The sequence below is a fragment of the Diceros bicornis genome, chromosome 8 (genome assembly GCF_020826845.1).
Source record: "Diceros bicornis minor isolate mBicDic1 chromosome 8, mDicBic1.mat.cur, whole genome shotgun sequence".
Taxonomy (NCBI): domain Eukaryota; kingdom Metazoa; phylum Chordata; class Mammalia; order Perissodactyla; family Rhinocerotidae; genus Diceros; species Diceros bicornis.
This window is the reverse complement of record NC_080747.1, coordinates 1,936,116-1,948,981: the sequence shown is the minus strand read 5'-3', so window position 1 is coordinate 1,948,981 and position 12,866 is coordinate 1,936,116. Positions and strand designations below refer to the sequence as shown.

The following is a 12,866-nucleotide window of genomic DNA, read 5'->3' as shown; positions in this document are numbered from 1 at the left end:
TATATCATAATCACATGAGGACAGTCAATGCATTTCTTTCATCCTTTAAAAGAGAGCAATTCTACTACTCAGCCATAAAAAAAGACAAAATCGTCCCATTTGCAACAACATGGATGGGCCTCGAGCGTATTATGTTAAGTGAAATAAGCCAGAAAGAGAAAGACAAACACTGTATGATCTCACTCATATGTGGAATATAAACCAACACATGGACAGAGAAAACTGGACTGTGGTTACCAGGGGCAGTGGGGGTGGGGGGTGGGCACAAGGGGTGAAGGGAATCATATATATGGTGATGGACAAACAAAAATGTACAACCCAAAATTTCACAATGTTAGAAACCATTAAAACATCAATAAAAAAAAAAAAAAACGGTGAAAAAAAAAAAAAGAGAGCAATTCTACTCTCAGTGTCCTAATCAGTATACGCAGTATCAGATCAACCGCAATGGGCACCTCCATGAAGCGACACACCCAGTTGCCCAAAATGGTGCTCAGTGGAAACTGGTGGCCACTCCAAGCCAAGCGTAAAGTGGCCGGAAGCAGAGGCCTCTCTGTCCCACGAAATCCCATAAGCTGTGCAGAGAGAACAGGAGGGAACAGGAGGCTTGAGAAAGAGAATGCTCTGGGCAAAGACTGTAGGATGAAGCAGGCTCAAACTTTTATACCTCCAATACCCAACAGTACCTAAAAGATTTTACCAACAGCCACTACAGAGAACACAGATACAACCTTACGCCCCACCCCACACACCCCTTTCCTCCCTCAACTTCTCCAGTCTCAGAACTACCCACCCAACCAGCACCTTGTCCCTCTGTGACAGGACCTAAGAGGGACTCGGTTATCTAGGAATGTGGGCTCCAGCTCTAGAGTTGAAGGCCCTCACATGGTGAAGAAAGGTGCTAGGCAGGTCCCCCCAGTGCTCACTAACAGGGTAGCCAGCTCTACAATCATTGCACCCAACAGCCTGAAGAGAAAGGCAGAGGCACGGGAGAGGCTCTTGAAGGGAATTCACAGGCGTAAAGAGAACTGCATCATTCCTTCTCCTGTCACCCCGTCAAATCAAGTATAAAGTCTTCAAGACAAGCCCTCAGAGACTAAGGTGTCTGCCTGTCTCAGAGGGGCCTGGGTCTCGCCCCTTGGCTGAGTGCTTCTTCAGACACTTATAGCACCACCCCAGTTTGTTACAGGACGAAGCACAAGAAAACTCTTCCAAGAACCTGTTATGTGTCCCTCGGAGCACATGGACACTGATATTTGATTATGAAATGGAAAAGCCTGAGGGTGGAAGACTAGCCAGAGCCTCCCCAATGGACTGAGGGAGAGAGGAGGGGGAGCTAGTCATCATCACGTGGGAGGCCAGGTACGAGTGAACTCTCTGAGGGAGAGGGGCCTGCGTCATCATGAAAGAACTCCACCCAAAAAGGTTCTTGCTGGGTGAGTGGACCCTGGAATTATACCAGGGGACAGAGCACGGATAGGGGGTGTCACAGAGTTCCCAGCAGGCAGTCCAGTGCAAAGACCTAACGAAAGTCTAGGAAATCCTAAAGAAGAGCCTCCTACAAGCAAGAGCCAACCATTATGGGCCATCTGTTAGGACCTCAGGCCCTGGTCACCAAAGAGCACCACCAACAGCCTGGAAAAGAATGGAGACACCCAACTCCTCCTGCCCAGAGTCCCTTCTCCACCTGCAAAGAGCTGGGAAGGCACAAGAAAACAAGACAAGCACCACTGCCCTCCGCCCCCACATTATTCCCTTGGTGATTCCCAACATCAATCACTAAAGCTGAGGAGAGAAGCTCTAAACTGGATGAGACATTCATGTTGTTCTGTAGACTGGACTTGAATACCTGAAAAGGAGACAATTCTAATACCAGAAGTGAATGGAAAGGTGATGGGGTCTGATTGATATATGTCATCACAGGGCAGCGACAGGCAGTCAGATAAGGTAGGTTTGAAGGCAGCAGTGGGAGAACCAGATTGCTCTCTAATAGCAGCAGGTCAGTTCACTTCAATGAAAGGGGTTTACTCTCTTCTCCTCCATCCCAATCAAATCCCATAGCAAGGTGGTCCATTCTACCTCCAATCCTAAGCAGATCCATAATCCACTCATGTTTCTCTCTCCATTGCTTCCAACCCAGTCTAAGCCACTGTCACCTCTTGCCTGGACTATTGCGGGCTCTCTACCAGCACCCCAATTTCCACCCTTATACAGTTATGATCCGTTTTCCAAGCAGCAGCCAGAGTGGTGTTTAAAATATAAGTGAGATCACGTGGCTCCCCTGCATAAAACCTTTCATACCACTTATTTCTGCTTTTACTTCATTGCACTTGTACACTTGTTCCCTTTGCCTAGAGGGCTAATGCACTAAATCTTTGAATGGCTTCTGACAGTCTCATAGAATTCTATCAGTCACGCCTCAGCAAAAAGATCACCTACTCAAGGGGGCCGGCCCCGTGGCATAGCGGTTAAGTGCACGTGCTCCGCTGCTGGCGGCCCAGGTTCGGATCCCGGGTGCGCACCGATGTACTGCTTTGTCAGGTCATGCCGTGGCGGCGTCCCATGTAAAGTAGAGGAAGATGGACATGGATGTTAGCCCAGGGCCAGTCTTCCTCAGCAAAAAGAGGAGGATCAGCACGGATGTTAGCTCAGGGCTGATCTTCCTCACACAAAAAATAAATAAATAAAAATCACCTACTCAGGGAAGCAGGTTGAGCCAGTTATCAATTTTTTGCCTCTCAGCTCCAAATCCACCCTTCTTTGCCCTGCTTTGTGCTGAAGGAGCTGCATCCTGCAAACACTGCTCCGTTGCCAGGGGCGTAATATTTGGCCTTGTCAGCAGAGGACACTGAGGGGACACTGCAGAGGCAGGGGTCTCCCTCCTGGTCCTCAGGCTTTTCTCAGCTTGCTCCTACCACTTGCTCATTACCCGTGATGAACACCAACACCACCCAACACGTCATTACTGCGTGCTGAACACCCTCCAGCAAGCCCACCTGCCCCAGCCTGCAGCACCTCTGCTACCCAGAGGGTCCTATTGCACCCTTTCCAAGGAGGGCCTCTTCCAAGGGTGTCCCTCCTTAAGTCCTCTCCCTAACCTCCACAATAGTGCTCCCTATATTCGCCATGACTGTATTCTTTCGAGTTCCCTTCACAGATTTGGGTAGATGATCTTCTGTTACTAGTAATTATGATGTTAAAGTGTCCCTGTTCAAATTAGTGGTGTGGTACCCATCTCCTGACCTTAATCACCCCAGTTAATCTCTTATATCACAAACTGTTATCTGACATCCTGGTGTTTTCCTTATTTTCTTGTTTTTTATCTGTCTTCATCACTGGAAGATCAGTTCCACGAGAGCAGGACCCTTTAGGACCTGCTTACCACTTTACACTAGCACCAACAATGCTACCTGACACACAGGATACGCTCAGAAGAGCAACCAAGAACCTGGAAATCTGGTGACAAGGGATGAAGTTAGGCCTTTTAAAACACAGTGTATGATGACTATACAATAAATCCTTAAATGTGTCACCTTAATTTTATATAGATTTAACTTCAGTTAAATTGTTCTGTCCACGCCCAAAACAGTTTAAAAGAATACAACAAAATCCAGCATTCAGCAATGTAAAACGTACAATGTCCAGCATCTAATAACAAAACCAAGAAGCAGAAAAATATGATGCATAACGAGGAGGAACCCAATCAATAGAAACAGACCCCCAAAATAACAGAGATGATACAGCCAACAGACAAGAATCTGAAACTGATGATTATAAATAAACTCCATATGTTCCAGAAAATAGAGGAAAACATAAACAAAACAAGGAGAGAAATTGAAGATGTGAAAAATAAGCAAAGAGAATTTCTAGAGAGGAGAAATAAAATATCTTAAAAGAAAAATATACACTAGATAGACTTAAGAGCAGATCAGACACACAACAGAGTATCAATAAACCTGAGGACAAGTAATAAAAATAATCCAAAATGAAGCCCAGCAAGACATAAGACCGAAAAAAAATGAATAAAGGTTTAGTAAGACAAAATCAAGATGTCTAACATACAGGCTAAGGCATCCCAGCAAAAAAAGGGGGCTACATGAAGAAATAGCTGAAAAATTTCCAAATTTGATGAAACTGTAAACTGACATATATCTTAAAAGCTCATTTAATCCCAAGCACAATAAACACAAAGCAAACCACACCAAGGCACATCAGAGTGAAATCGCAGAAAACCTGTGATGAAGTACAAATCTGAGAAGCAGGCAGAGGAGAACGTCCCCTCCTGTACACAGGAGCAAAGATAAGGACAACACCGTGCTTCACATCAGAAACGTGGGAGGCCAGCAAGAGCTGACCAACAACCTAGAATTCTGAACAAAAATATCTTTTAAAAATGAAGGCAAAATAAAGCTTTCAGACAAACAACAGAAGCTTCTCTGCACTATAGGAAATTTTGAAGGCAGTTCCTGAGGCAGAAAGAGAAATGACCTCAGATGAAAAGGTGGAGTTACGTGAAGGAATGAAGAGCACCAGACATGATACAGATGTGGGCCAAAGACTCTTCTCACTTTTGAAGTCTTTTAAAAAAATTAACTATTTAAAGCAAAAATAATAAAAATGTATAGTAAAGTTTATAATATTTTTTAGAAAAACATAACTACACTAGCACAAAAAACAGTGGCGCTCAGAGTATAACATCGTACAGTTCTAACACTACGTGTTAAGTATATAATAATATTCTTTGAAAGTAGAGGTTGAAAAGTTGAAGATATATACCGACAGTCCCCAACTTACCATGGTTCGACTCATGATTTTTCAACTTTACAATGGTGCAAAAGCGATATGCATTCAGTAGAAACTGTACTTCAAAGTTTGAATTGTGATCTTCTCCTGGGCTAATGATATGCTGTACGATACTCTCTTGTGATGCTGGGCAGCAGCAGTAAGTCACAGCTCCCAGTCAGCCATGTGATCAAAAGGGTAAACAACTGATGTACTTACAACCATTCCATACCTATAAAACGATTCTGTTTTTCACCTTCGGTACAGTATTCAATAAATTACATTAGATATTCAATACTTTATTATAAAATAGGCTTTGCATTAGATGATTTTGCCTAACTAGAGGTTAATGTAAGTGTTCTGAGAATGTTTAAAGTAGGCTAGGCTAAGCTATGATGTTTGGTGGGTTAGGTGTATTAAATGCATTTTCCACTAACAATATTTTCAACTTAAAATGGGCTTACTGGGACATAACCCCATTGTTAAGTCAAGGAAGATCTGTACTGTAAACTCTAGAACCACTAAAAATTATAAAGCAAAGTGATGTACAGATAATAAGCCAAGAGAAGGTAAAACAGAATCATAAAAAAGATTCAATTAATCCAAAAGGAAAGAAGAAAAAAAAAGTAAAGAGTAACAGATGGAAAAAAATACACACACACACAAACACACACAAAAAGTGCAAGATGGTAGATTTAAATCCAAACATAATAATTACATTAAATGGAAACAGTTAACTATTCCAATTATTAGCAGAGATGGTCAGACTGGACTAAAAAGCAAGAGCCACTATGTTTTCTACAAGAGATTATAAAGACACAAACAAGTTAGTGACATCAGCAACATGATGCAGTGAGCTGTTCCCTTCATCTCTCCCCCTTCGAACTACAACTAAAAGGACATTGAGTAGCAGAGGATACCCACACAGCACACCAGGATGCGTGAGAGATCCACACAGCTATATATCTGAAGGTGGATGGGTCAGCCCCTGAGGAGGCGGCTGAGATAGGTGAGCACCCTTTGGCCCCCAGGCAGCCCAGTGCAACCATGTGACTGCTTTTGTGGCTGGAGCGATCATAGCACCAATCATAGTACCAATCATAGCACCACTGTGGGCCTAAGGGTGGGAGCATGCCTTGGCGCAACTGCGGAAAAAGGTGACGGCAGCCCTGACCCCCCGTGTGATCACTTCCCTCCCTGGTGGGAGAGTCCTCAGGGCCGTGGCAGCCCACAGAGAATGGTGCAGGCTTGAAGCCAGCGGGGAAGCCCCACTCACCAAGTAAAAAGGCCAGTGCGACCTAGGAGCAGAGGGCGGCTGAACTGGGGCCCGGGCGAACAAGCTCCTGGCTGCCATGAATGCCCATAGTACTGCTGCGGCCCCGAAGGGAGGAAGCGTGATTCAGCAGGACTGTGGGAGCAGGCAGCAGTAGCCCTGAGCCCCTGTGTGATCACTCTCTCATCCGGTGGGAGAGTCCACAATCCCACAGTGGTCCCAGGGAGTGGCTCTGGCTAGTCCCAGAGGGGAGGTCCCACCCACCAAGCACAATGGCTGGTGCGACCTAGGAGCAGATGGTGGCTGAGCTCTGAGTGTGGGCGAACCAAATGAGCTCCCAGCTGCCGTGAACACACATAGTACCGTTGCGGCCCCAAAGGGGGGAATGAGACTCCACGGGACTACGGGAGCAGGCAGCAGCAGCCCTGAGCCCCCTGTGTGACTGCTTTCCCATTTGGTGAGAGACCTCACAGGGCTGCTGTGATCCCAAGGAGTGACCCAGGCTCGCACAGGCACAGTTGACAGGGATCGTGGCAATGGGCTCAGACTACACAGCTCCTGGCTCCCCCCCACCCCAAGAGGCAGCAGGTAGAACCTGCGTCCAGATGCTATCACTACGCACCAGCACAAATCCACTCCATCAAATGGTATGAAGAAATATATTAATACTCCAGACCAGAAGGAAAAAGACAAACACCAAGAAATCAATCCTGAAGGCATGAAAATCTACAATCTAAATGACAAAGAATTCAAGACAGCCACCATAAGAAAATTCAGTGAGTTACAAGAGAATTCTGAAAGACAGTTCAATGAAATCAGGAACCAAATTACTGAACAGAAGTGATTCTTCACAAAAGTGATAGAAACTATAAAGAAAAACCAATCAGAACTTATGGAGATGAAAAACACAATGGATGAGATAAAGCAAAACAACAGAGCTGACAAAATGGAGGATAGAATTAGCAATCTAGAGGATAGGAATACAGAAATGCCTCAGATGGAAGAGGAGAGAGAACTTAGACTAAAAAGAAATGAAGAAATTCTCTGAGAAATACCCCACTCAATTAGGAAACGCAACATAAGGATTACAGGTATTCCAGAAGGAGAAGAGAGGGAAAAAGGAGCAGAGAGCTTGTTCAAAGAAATAATAACTAAGAACTTCCCAAACCTGGAGAAGGAGCTGGAATTACATGTAAAAGAAGCCAACAGAACTCCTAACTACATCAATGTGAAAAGACCTTCTCCAAGGCATAAATATATATATTAGTAAAGGTGGCAAAAGTCAACGACAAAGAAAAAATATTAAGGGCAGCAAGACAAAAGAAAAGAACCTACAAAGGAACCCCTATCAGGCTTTCAGCAGATTTGTCAGCAGAAACCTTACAGGCTAGGAGAGAGTTGGATGATATATTCAAAATTTTGAAGGACAAAAACTTTCAGCCTAGAATACTATATCCAGGAAAAATATCCTTCAGATATGCAGAAATAAAAACTTTCCCAGACAAACAAAAGCTGAGGGAGTTCATCGCCACAAGACTCCCCCACAAGATTTGATCAAGAAGGACCTCATATCTGAAAAAAAAAGAAGAAAGGTTTATAAAGCTTTGAACAAGGAGATAAACAGGCAGACAAAATCAGATAATTGCAACTATCAGGACAGATTAGCAAACAATTATAACTCTAAAGATAAAGGGAAAGAAAACATGGAAAATAAATACTATCACCTCATTTTAACCACCAATTCACAACACATAACAGAATAAGTTGTGACAACAACAACTCAGAAGGGAAAGAGGGAAGGGATGAAACCTGCTTAGACTAGGGGAACAAGAGGCTATCAGGGAAGGTACTATCTCATCTACAAGATCTTTTATACAAACTTCGTGGTAACCACTAAACAAAGGCATAAACAAGTTAAAAATAAAGGCTGGGAGACATATTCCATGCAAACACTAACCCAAAAAGGGTGGCTGGCTCTATTAGTATAAGAGAAAGTTGGCTTGAAAACAAGTAATATTAGCAGCAATGAAGGAGATGATCATGATGATAAAACAATGATGATAATAATGACAATGGGACTGATTCAATAAGAAGCAATAACAATGCTAAATGAGTAAACACTCTAATAACAAATAACAGAGCTCAAAATACATGAAGCAGGAATTAAAAGGATAAATATACAAATCTACAATTACATTTGGATATTTTAACAGTCCTCTCAGTAATTAAAATAGACATAAACATCAGACAGGAGGCAGGAGACATGAACACCACCATCAGCCAATTTGATATAACTAGCATTCATAGTACACCCTTCCCAACAACAGAATACAAAGTCTTTCAAATGCACATGAAACATTAACCAAGACTAGCCACAAAACAAATGTTAAGTAAATTTTTAAAACTTAAATCATATAAAGTATGTTTTCTGATTACAACAGAATTAAGCTAATAATAACAAAAAGGGGATCAAAAGGTTTTCCAGTTGTGAAATAAATCATGGGGATGTACAGCAGTGACTATAGTTAATAACACTATTGCATATTTGAAAGTTGCTAAGAGAGTAGATCTTAAAAGTCCTCGTCGCAAAAAAATATATATTTTTTAAACTGTGTATGGTGATGGATGTTCCTAGACTTACTGTGGTGATCATTTTGCAATATACACAAACATCGAATCATTATATTATACACCTGAAACTAATATAATGTATGTCAATTATACCTCAATAAAAAAAAGATATCTGGAAAATACTCCAAAATATTTGGGAATTAAAAAACACACTTCTAAATAATCCATGGGTCAAAGAACAAATCATAATAAGGGCAATTATAAAATATTTTTTATTTTTTTTGTGTGTGTGAGAGGAAGATCAGCCCTGAGCTAACATCCATGCTAATCCTCCTCTTTTTGCTGAGGAAGACCGGCTCTGAGCTAACATCTATTGCCAATCCTCCTCCTTTTTTCCCCAAAGCCCCAGTAGACAGCTGTATGTCATAGTTGCACATCCTTCTAGTTGCTGTATGTGGGATGCAGCCTCAGCATGGCCGGAGAAGCGGTGCGTCGGTGCGCGCCCGGGATCCGAACCCGGGCCGCCAGTAGCGGAGCATGTGCACTTAACCGCTAAGCCACGGGGCAGGCCCCAATTATAAAATATTTTGAACAGAATGAAAAACACAACATATCAAAACTTGTGGGATGCAGCTAAAGGAATGCTTACATAGAATTTTATGGAATTAAACAGATACATCAGAAAAGAAGAAAGGTCTCAAATCAATGATGTAAACTTCTACCTTAAAAAACCAAAAGAACAACAAATTAAGTGTAAAGTAGAAAGATAGAAATAATAAACCTAAGAGCAGAAATTAATGAAATAGAAAATGGAAATCAATTAAAACAAAATGTGATTCTTTGAAAAGATCAATAAAAATGATAAACCTCTAGCCAGACTATCAGGGGGAAAAAAGACTAAACTCAAACAACTGATATCAGGAACGAAAGTGGAGTGAAGGAAGTGGGGGCTGCAACCACTACAGATGCTATGGAAAGTAAGAGAGAATATTGTGAACAGCTTCACGCCAATATATTTGACACAAAATGGAAAAATTTCTTTTTTTCTCAGTTTTATTGAGATATAATTGATATAGCACTACATAAGCTTAAGATGTATAGTATAACGACTTGACTTACATATGTTCTGAAATGATTACACAAACTTCTTTAAAGATAAGAATTAATAAAGCTTATTCATGAAGAAATAGATAACCTTTATCAAAAATTGAACTCACAGTTCAAAACCTTCCTAATAAGGCAACTGCAGGTCAAGATATGGAAGATTATGGAATTATCCATAATCCTGGTGAAGTCTACCAAACATTTAAGGTACAAATAATACCAATTTTACACAAACTTTTCCAGAAAATTAAAAAAGAGAAAATACTTCCTAGTTCATTCTCTGAGGTACTACTCTGACACCAAAGCCACACAAAAATATGGTGAGACAAGAAACTTACAGACTAATATCCTTCATGAACACAGATGTAATAATCCTTAACAAAACTTTAGCAAATCCAATATAGCAACTTATAAAAAGGATAATACATCATAACCAAGTGTGGATTAGCCCAGGAATGTAAGGTTTGATCAACATTTCAAAAATCACAATTAATTTTGTTAACAAACTAAAAAAGAAAAACTCTATGATCATCTCAATAGACGCAAAAAAAGAATCTGACAAAATCAAACATCCATTCATGCTAACTCTCAGCAAACTAAAAACAGAAGTAAACTTCTTCAACCTGATCTACAAAATCCTACAGCTAACATCATACTTAATACTGAAAGACTAAATGCTTTCCCCCTAAGACTGGGAACAGGGAAGGATGTCTGCTCACATCACTCCTATTCAACATCATACTGGAGGTCTTAGCCAGTGGAATAAAGCAAGGGAAAAAAAAAATACATACAGATTGGAAAGGAGGAAACACATTATTTGTAGACGACATGATCATCTATATAAAAAATCCTAAGGAATCTACCAAAAGACCACTAGAATTAATAAATGAGTTTTCACAGGATACAAGGTGAATATACAAAAAGCAACTGCATTTCTATATACTAGCAATAAATAATAGAGTATTGAAAATTTTTAGAAATACCATTTAAAATAGCAAGAAAAACATGAAATACTTTGGAAGTTTTTCAATACACTATGTGCAACAAAGTCTGTACATTGAAGACTACAAAACTATTCTAAGGATAAACTTAAAAGACCTAAAACCTAAATAAAGGAACAGGCATACCATGTTCATAGATTAGAAGACTCAATATTATTAAGATGTCAATTCTCCCCAAATTTTGATCTACAGACTCAAAACAATGCCAGTTAAACCTCAGTAGGCTTTTCTGTAGAAACTGGCAAGACGAATGCAAACTTTATACGGGAATGCAAAGGACCTGTTCTAGAATAGTCAAAACACTTTTGAAAAAGAACAAAGCTAGAGGACTTCTACTACCTGATTTCATGACTTACTATAAAGAGCTTCAGAAACCAAGACAGTACGGTGCTAGCAAAAGGATGGGTATATATGTAAAGTGGAACACAGAGTCCAGAAATAGACCCACACATGTAGCATCAACTGACTTTTGACAAAGATGCCAAGGTAATTCAAAGAGAAAAAACAGTATTTTCAACAAATAGTTCTGGAACAATAGGATATGCATATGCAAAAGAGGATGAACCTCAAACCTTACTTGACAAAAGATACAAAACTTCACTTGAAATGGATCACAGATCAAACGTATAAGCTCAAACCACAAGACATCTGGGAAAAAAAACAGGTCCAAAAATCTTTATAACCTTGGGTAGCAAAGGTTTCTTACACAGAACACAAAAAGCTCGATCAAAATTTAAAACTTTTACTCTTCAGAAAACTGTTATGGAATGAAAAGGGAAGCCACACACTGGGAGAAAATATTTGAGAAACATGTCTGATAGAGGGCTTGTATTCAGAATATATAAAGATCTCTCACAACTCAATAATAGTAAGACAAACAACTCAATTAAAAATAGGCAAAAGATTTAAACAGCCACTTCACTAAAGAGATACAGATGGAAAATAAGCACATGAAAAGATGCTCAACAAGTCATTAAGAAAATGCAAATTAAAACCATAATGGGATAACACTATAAGCCACTAGAATGGCTATAAATTAAGGATTGTCAATATCCAGGCTTGGCAAGGATGGAGATCAGCAGCTCTCTCAGACATGGTTGGAAAAATAGTATCAGCGCTTGGAAAAATAGCATTACAGTTTCTTATAATGTTAATCACACACTTAACACCATGACCTAGCAATTCCACTCCTAGGTATTTATCAAAGAGAAATGAACTATGTCCACAAAAAGACTTGTACTCAAATGTTACTAGTAGCTTTATTCATAATAGCCCAAACCAGAAAACACAAATGTCCCTTTATTCCTGAATGGATAAACAAATTGTGGTTCATCCATACAACGGAATACTACTCAGAAATAAAAAGGAATTAACTACTGATACATGCAACAACATGGATGAATGTCAAAAGTATTATGTTAAGGGAAAAAAGCCAAAGATCACCACTCAGATCTTGTTTCTATGACGCTGACTCAAGTTCTGTCCTCCCAATTTGACAATTTTGGGTAGTGACAAATTATATCAGCAACCACTTTCATGAAGTTCATTATAAAGGAATTTTATGTTTGTATTATGAACCATGGTGATCTAGTGTGGTTAAGATTCAGTGCTCTTACTGCTGAGGCCCAGGTTTGTTTCCAACCATCTGTCGGATGTCACACTGTGGCGGCTGCACATTGCTGTGATGCTGAAAGCTATGCCACTGGTATTTCAAGTAACAGCTGGGTTACCCATGGTGGGCAGGTTTCAGCAGAGCTTCCAGACTAAGACAGACGACGATGAAGGACCTGGCCACCCACTCCCAAAAAAAACTGGCCATGAAAACCCTATGAATAGCAGTGGAGCATCGTGGGCTTTAGCACCAGAAAGTGAGAGGACAGTGCGTGAGAGGACAGTGCGTGAGAGGACGGTGCAAAAAGACTGGGCAGGGTTCCACTCTGCTGTACATAGGGGTCGCTAGGAGTCAGAATCCACTCGATGGCACTAATAACAACAAATTATGAACCAAGACCAACAGGGCAAACATTCAAGATAAGGATGAACATTAGCAAACTCTTTTCTTTTTTTTTTTTTTTGCTGAGGAAGATTCACCATGAGCTAATATCCGCTGCCAATCTCCCTCTTTTTCTATGTGA

General features: G+C 40.7%; 1 protein-coding gene across 9 annotated transcripts in view; it reads right to left on the bottom strand.

Annotated features, from left to right (window-relative positions):
- Nucleotides 1–12,866, bottom strand: part of FAM193A (family with sequence similarity 193 member A) — a 175,077-nt gene that overhangs the window by 93,402 nt on the left and 68,809 nt on the right. The gene's annotated exons all lie outside the window — the stretch shown is intronic.